We start from the raw sequence: 8581 nt of genomic DNA on the forward strand, positions 1-8581 counted from the left end.
CAAATAATCTTTTTTTTTCATAACACTTATAATTTGGTATGTTCTTATTTATTTACATTGGTTTATTTTCATACCAAGGACATTTTCTTAATAGCCTTTCAGTAATCAGCTTAACTATCCACCTTGTCGGCTACCTCACCCTCTCATCTCCTCTTACCCCTTTTATGACTCTGTCTCCATTTCACCCATTTATCTTTTTCACCCTTGTGTCTCTCAGTCTGTCTACCCCTCCTTTTAGATTGTACTCTCCTTTGAGCAGGGCTATCTCTCCTCCTGTTTCCTCCACTTTAACTTTGCTCTCCAGCTACTCAGCCCACCTCCGCTTGGACCTTGTGCCCTCTGACTCCTCTCTCGCTTCTCTCTGTTCCTCTCAGTGGCTCTTAACCTGTCATCCACGCTCACCTTCTTGGGCTCAGGTTACCAGCTTTTGCTAAATATCCCTCACCCTCACCCTTTCAGCCTTTCTCTCTAGCTGTGCTTTGAGCTTCCGGAGTTATAGTGCGTATTGTTACTTGTACCGTGCTGTTTCACCTTTTAATGCCCTATTGTTTGTTCTTGTACGGCGCTGCAGACACTTTGTGGCACCCTATAAATAAAAAATTAACAATAATAATTTATTGTCATAAGGTACAAGTGGCATTATTAACTTAATCTGTTATTTTAAATGTGCCATTTTGTTCCTATGCTTTTATTTAAGATGACACCATCTCACGTCTTTAACACAAACTCTGAGCTGAAAAATCTTGGTTTATGTAGCTTCCTAATAACATTTCAATTGTGTTTTAATTAAAATGTTATTTTATGATCACAATTCTTAATTGCCTTTTGTGTGATATACAATATATTCTAATTAATAACAATAAGTCTAGTAGTGCTCCCTTATCATTGTTCTTCAAACATTTATGAAAATTAGAAGACTTTTAAAATAGAAACTAATATACCGCCATTGTCAGGACTACTTGTTTCAGTGTCTAAATTCATATCTGGGTAGATATTGAATTTCATAATGAGGACACCACTTTGTTTTGCTGAATTTTTCATTACTAATTGAATTTCTGGATATTTATATTGAGTATATTATAACAAACACAAATAACAATAGAACAGAATGCACACTTAGCTCCACTGAAGAGCTTCCAGTAACTTCCCAGTGAAGTACTCTGATAATGAATGGCCAACCAAGTAATTGTTTGGAAGCCAGGTACACTTAATGTGATTAAAAACTATTAAATGTATTCAATCATAATTAGAAATTCATTCCAATATTTCAGTTCTGAATAGAGACGCCTGTTTACAAAGGACTGAAAAGGGGTGATCTCTGGTGCTCTCTGGCCACAAAAAGTAGAATACCAGAGCACCCCACTTTACCGCTAAATATTTCAGATTTAAACTCAGAGGCATATTTATGTATGACTGAGAGGGTTCATTTTTTGTTTTGAATTCTATTAATTGTTTACAGCATCATAAATCTGCCTCATTTTACCTATTTTAAAAACCATGAACAGGAGATCAACAGTTGCAAATTCTAAGAAAGGTTTCACCATGAGCATATGAACAGAAAAAGAAAAAGGCATCCCGCGCTGGGCTGCACCACATCAAATATACACACATCGCAGCTGCTAAAGTAGGGCCAATTGTTAGCCCCTAATCAAAAACAACCACACACCAAAAAGAAAAATTAAAGTAGCTGTGGCCTTAACTAGAAAAATCTAAGAAAACCACTGCAAGATACATAAAACCAGAGATAATAGTATATAAAAAAAAACATATTCTCAATAAATATAAATAGGCCTCGTAAATTGGTAATTGAAACCAAACATTTAACAAACACTGGGACTAAAAGCTGTATAAATGAAATCACAAATGGTGTCTATACACGGACTAAATTGATAAGTATGTCCATGTAACTAGTAAATATATGGTAATTCATATAAAAATATAATTGCAATAAAATCCCTCCAAGATATCCAACAAATTGGCCCATAAATTTAAAGATATATGGCAATCAAAGTAATGCTGGTATATTTATGGTATTCCACATCCAGATCCTGATGGAATGTCACTGGCGAAGGACTTGCATAGGAAAGTCACTCACTTAATAGTCTTAGTGGTTCCTATACTGCATCTCCCTGCTTATGACTCCGTCTGGGTGCTCTGTATACAACTGTCAGAGGACATTACCCAAAAGCACAGCAGCATGTTTCCTCGCCATCAGCAACGTTAGTATTAGCTAAGGTGAGTAGGTCTTTACATGCAAAAAACTGTAGAGATTGATTTCAGCATTGGTAGCAAGTTCCAATTAGATCAATTAGGGCACATAAATCCTGGAGGGACAAAAACTGGTACCAGTGTAAATATAAAATGAGTCCAATATCAGATAACTGAAACAGCGATCCCAGTGTAAAATAACTGATGCATTTCGTCTGTTGAACCTATACTATATCAAAGATAGGTAAAGTCTGGGTTCAAGCAGTATCCAGAAGTCTGACAGTGGTCAGGGTCACATGCGAACAGGCAGAATCCAATAATCAGGCTGAGGTCAGGGCAACAGGCAAACTAGCAGAATCTGGTTAACAGGCCAGGGGTCACAACGAGAGATCAAACAGCAGTGAACCAGAGTATCCACAGGAATACAGGCAGGAATATAGAAGCAGGTCAGCAACAGACAGGAATCCATGCTATAACCGGCGGGGAGGCTAAGCCCTCCCTGCCTTATAAACATGAGGAAGCCAATGAGTAGAGGAAGCCACAGGAGTGGCAATCAGCCTCAGGAGGCTGTAATTAGTGGCACTGAAAGCGAACACGCACCCAGCTGTCAAACTAGCTGGGCCACGTTGGTAGATGTCTGAAGCGTCCTGGATGTTGCCCTGGTGACAGCCGGGGCGCATGTGAAGAAGTGATGTTCTGGTTGTCATGGCGATGGCCAGACCGCGAGACCCTAGCAGACAACGAGCCGCAGCGGTTAGCGGTGAAGCCGTGGCTCATGACAAGGGGATCTTTCTGGTTTAGAAGGTTACCACAGAGCTTTTGTACACAAACATTTACACTTACTTGACTTTTTGGCCTTTTCCTTTAACCATGTGTGTTTTATTCAGTAAAGCACAATTTATACGCACAAAAACATCATTGTAAAAGCTTACAATGTTAAAAACTTGGATATGAAGTGAAAGTGCCTAGTCTTCCACCAAAGCAAATAGGTTTTCAGGGCAAGATGGCAGCAATTGCTGAGGATCAGGCGTTTACACAGGGTTGGGTACTAAATGGCGATGGTGAATATGCCAACATTTCAAAATCCACACCAAAATGATGACAGTATAACTGTTGACATATTTATTCTCTTGACATATTTAAAACTGTGACATTGTGACGGTCGATAATTGTAACGTTAATAGTTGTAATGACATTCAAATGGCAATGCCAGCGGACCAGTCGGAGGGTCCAGCACAAAATGGTTAATGTTAAAACACACAGCTGCCAGTAACAGTTTGGGCATGCTGGTGCTTGTAGCACCCAGGGCCCTCTATGACCTGAAGTGCACCAAGACAAAATTTAAATAAACCACACACCTCGTTGACCAATACATTCATTTAAAATAAATAAAAATTCTCAGAAACACTCACAAACCACCAGGTTCTTCATCTGGAATTATTCCAATCTTCCCAACTTTATAAAAAAAATAAAAAAAATAAAATGAGTTCCAAAAGTCGTCCATAAAAATACACTTAATAAAATAATCATGTTTCAGTGGATTACTTGGATTATTGAAGATGAAAGAAAAGAATATATTTGTTTTGCCAACCTGGGATTCATTTTATTAGGTGTATTTTTATGGAATCCAGCTCCATGTTGACTTGGGGCTGGTTGTCATTATGGCAGGGGGAACCCACGCTGTGGGTTCACCTTATATAGTGCCACCAGCCCCAGCTGGCAAAGCCTAGTACTGGTTCCAGGACCTCAAGGAAGGGACCAGCCAATGTACACCAACCTGCACCATTTTCCTGAGCCTGGAGGGGGGGTTCTGAACAACTGGAAAATCCCCCAAGTGAGAGCTTGTGTGGCTAGGTGTCGAGAGAATTACAGCTGTCTGCTGCCAATTGTTCTGTCCTAAAGTATTTTCACATGTGTGTGCACCCGCCCATGTATCCCTGCTGCAAGCATGCAAGCAGCACCAGCAGCAAGCTACAGGGCACAGAGCAAATTGTGTCAGGGCAGGGGAGGATTGGCCATAGAATCTACTGGGACTTTTCCCGATAGGCCGGTGGGTGGCTTGTCGTCTCTACTGTGGACACAGATCTAAAGATCCGACTCTCCCTCCCTCCCTCTTCCAATCCCCGTAATGCTAGATGTCACTTGGGGCATGCACCATGTGACAGGTGCCGTCCCATGTGAGCAGACAGAGGAATCTCCAGCAGCTCCTGTAAACAGGTAAGTGTGAGAGAAGAGGGGGAGGTGTGTGTGTGTGACCCTGCTATACTGTGTGTGATTGAGTGAAAGTGGGGGGCCTGCTATGCTCTGTGCGTGTGTGTGATTGAAAGTAGCCGGCCTGCTATACTGTGTGTAAGAGAAGGGGGGCTGCTATACTGTGTGTGTGAGAGAGAGGGAGGGGCCCTGCTAAATTTTGTGTGTGTGAGAGAAGGGGGAGCCCCTGCTATACTGTATGTGTGATTGAAAGTGGGTGGCCTGCTATGCTGTGTGAGGGAATGGAGGGTTCTTAATATAATGTGTGATATAAGGGAAGAGAGGAGTGCTGTCTTAATAGTGCAATGGTGGGAGGTAGGCTATTAATTTAATGGTGAAGATTAGGTGGGGGCTAATGGGTGTTATTTTATTTGTGGGGTGATGGGGCAATTTAATTTATTGGTGGGCTATTTAATTTAATAGTGGGGCCTATTAAATTAGGATGGGTTGACGGGACCTTTGATTTAATGCTGGGGTGGTATGGGGCTATTAATTGAATGTGGGGCTGAGTTTGGGGAGGAGGGCTCTTTATTAAATATGAATAAGAATTATTTAATGCCGGGAATGGTTGTGGGAAATGATAATATTAAACGTAAATTATATTCATTTTTGCTGGGGTTACTTGGAGGGAAATGGGTCTATTTATTAAATGTGCATGCTATTAATTTAATGTCAGGGCAGGTTGGAGTGAAATAGATCTATTTATCAAATGTGAGTACTATTATTTTAATGTTGGGGCTGGAGGGACGCCTTGTTATTAAATGTGGGTGCTATTGACTCAATTCTGGGGCTGGTTGGCATTTTCTAACTTTCATGTACCCATTATTTTTTCCATATAGGGCCTCCAGCATTCCAGGATCCAGGCAAGCAGCAACTGATCTAAAGACACCAGCAGCCGCAGGGAGTGAAAGTGACAAGAACAGGTTGGAGAGAGCAGTACAATTGTCCTGAATCTGGTGGGGCAGTCCCGACTTTGGGAGACTCTATTGCTTAGTCAGGATTTGGTCCGACTACAAGGACAGTTGGGAGGTATGTCCCGCTTAGCCATGTACTGCTCGTGATGGCAGAGATGCGTGCATCTAACAGTAGTGCACACAGTTTTGACTGCGTATTTGTCTAAACTGTATCTAAAATGATAACCTTCCCCTCTTAAGTGTCCCGGGCCCCTCAGAGCCTTATTCCAGCTCTGGTGATACTTTAGTGGTTGTTGCATTGATTCCATTGCCTGCCTTTTAACTTGCACCATTCTCAGATCACTTTGTTGAACATATGGCCAGCCCCAATTACACTGACAATATCATTAATCCTGCCTCCCTTGCACTTACTATATCACCAGCAAACCCTTGGAATAGCTCTCCCCTACACTTATGCCATTGTCTACCAACCCTCCCTGCACTGTTATTAAGTCAAACCAATCCCCCAATCACTGGGTACATTTAAGGCTAATAGTCATCTGTTACAAAATAATTGTTTTCTAGCACTTACTTGAAGCATTTCACCTTTGTGGTGATTGCAGTGGATAGCCATTAGTTATAAGAATTATTTTTAATGCATTTTTTTTTAAACACACAGTACACATTTATATATAATATATAGAGAGAGATTTGATTGGTAGTTTGCATCTCATAACGTTAGGGAAAGATGCAACAGTGCATGAGGTGCTGATATGCTGCTATGGCAGACTGAACAGATACAATTGTGCCAACATGTTTCGTAATAGTTACAATTATTAAACAAAGAAAGATATGTTTCTGTGAAGGGAATATTGGAAGGATATGTTAGTAGGCAACTAAACAAGTTTGAGTACAGAGGCATAAACCAGTCGCAGATAATGCAAAAGTGTAATGTAATTTTATAAAACAGGAATGGCAGACTTTTCCCTGCATTACTTTAGAGATGACCCACTGTGTATTAAGTCATCACATTTAGGTTTTCCTAAGTGTTGCTACAACAAAATTCCAGAAGTTCTAAATCCCGCCTACTTTTGTGCTGACCACACCTACCATTGTTTTGGTCCGGCCCACATGAGGCCACTTCAAGAAGTTTTTCCAGGGCCACTTTAAGTTCCCAATCCGCCCCTGTGTCAGGGTAAGAGGCTTTCAATGTAAGTGTGTGTTGGGATCAGGGCCGGATTATAGGGAATGGAGGCCCCTGGGCTAAGGTTGCTTCCATTCCCCCGTGAGGGCCCCCTCCAGTGAGCTGAGCCCCCCCGGTAAGCCGAGCCACCCCGCCCCCACCCCCCAAGGCACTTACCTCCTTCTCCTGGCATTGCAGTCCTTCCCCGGTGCGCTGTACGCTCTTTACTGAGTAAGGAGACTACAGCGCGCCGGGGGAAGGTCTGCAGTAAAAGTGCTCAGCAGCATTGATCGCGCCGGGGGCACCCCCGACCGATCAATACTGCTGTTGAGCACTTAAAGGGCCCCCTGGATGCCCAAGGCCCCTGGGCTGTAGCCCAGTTAGCCCTATAGTTAATCCAGCCCTGGTTGGGATGGTGGTAAATTGCTTTTAATATAGTGAGGGTGGGAGCTAATCATTTAATGGTGGTGGGAGCTATTAATATAATACTGGGGCTATAGTGGAGCCTTATAATATAAAGTGTGATTCATGGCCTATTAAATTAATGCTGGGATGTTTTGGGGGCTATTAATAAGGTTGGAGAGGAGAAGGATCATTTATAATATGTAAATAATTATAATTTAAATACTTGGCTTTATTTAGTATATGCGAATACTAATAATTTAATGTTGGGGCTGGTTGGGTGATATAGATATATTTATTTAATGTGAATGCTATTAATTTTATGTTGGGCTGATTGCACGGAGGAATGCCTAATTATTAAACATGGGTGTTTTTTTATTTAATGACGGGGCTGGTTAGGGTGAGGTAGGCTTGAAGTGTTCACCTATTGCTAGGTTTTACATATTTCATGTTCCTATACCTTTTCCAAACAGGGCCCAACATTCCAGACAAGCTGCAACTGAGCTTAAGAAAAGAAAAACAGATACAGATAGTGAAAACTGCAAGAACAAGTAGGTGAGCAGGGCAGTCTGCCAACTGTCCTCATTCTGGTGGGGTCATCCCGATTTTGAGTGACTATTACGCTCAGTTAGGATTTGCCCTGACTGAAAGGACAGGTGGTATGTCTCACTTCACACTGCACAGCTCATGAAAAAGGAGCTTGCAACATTGTCCATCTATTTGAAGGGGATGCGGTTGGAGAACAGCCTAAAATGATAACCACACCACTTGCAATGACCATTCTTGTGGTGTGGTATGGAAACCCACCTCTAGCAGGGGCAAGCGCAGGATTTGTAGAGGGGGGTTTTCCACACCACGCTACCAGTGGGCGTGGCCAGCATCCATGGTGCTGTGGCTATAATTTTAGACAGTGCTAGGCTGCTCTCCAACTCTTCCTATCCCCATAATATACGTGGTCAATGCTGCATGCACTTCTGTTAGGTGCACACAGCTCTCCCTTTTCAAGCAGAGCCGTGTGAAGTGGGGGCAGGGTCCAGCCACCTCAATTATACATTGCCTCAGGCTTGGAGGGGGGTTTCCGAGCACTATGAAATCCCCCCCTCGGTTTGCCTATGTCCAGAAGTCCTGCATTTGCCTTCAACTGCGTTCTTCAACTACTTTCTCCAACTCCCTCCACCTTCTTTCTTCCATGCACAGGTTCTCTACACTCCCCGTTTTCTTTCAGTTATCTGTCTTACAGGAAGATGTAGTCTCTCGACAGCAGCTGGGGCTATCACAGTGCATGCGCAGATTGACATATCCGCTGGCACTATAATGTATAGCTACATACCTTAAAGAATCTTGTATCCTACCCATAGCAACGCTTCTAACTTAAGTAATTAGTATTATTTCATATGAAGGGTCTAACCTCAATCCTGCAGTGATTGTTGGATAAAGCTCATACTTTTCTAGCCTGTCTCGGAAGCTGAGCACAGCCTCACATGCTGGATCTAGACAGAAGGGACTGGAATACTGGGTGACCCGTCTTCTTTGTATAACTAGTCATAGTCATAGCTTGCAGGTGTGATAGTTGTCCTGTGTAGTAATACTTTCTGAAATTAGGAAATGCTAGACGATCAAGGTACTTGTTCCATTTTACTAAATA

This window comes from Mixophyes fleayi, chromosome 3, assembly GCF_038048845.1.
Source record: "Mixophyes fleayi isolate aMixFle1 chromosome 3, aMixFle1.hap1, whole genome shotgun sequence".
In the NCBI taxonomy this organism is placed as follows: domain Eukaryota; kingdom Metazoa; phylum Chordata; class Amphibia; order Anura; family Limnodynastidae; genus Mixophyes; species Mixophyes fleayi.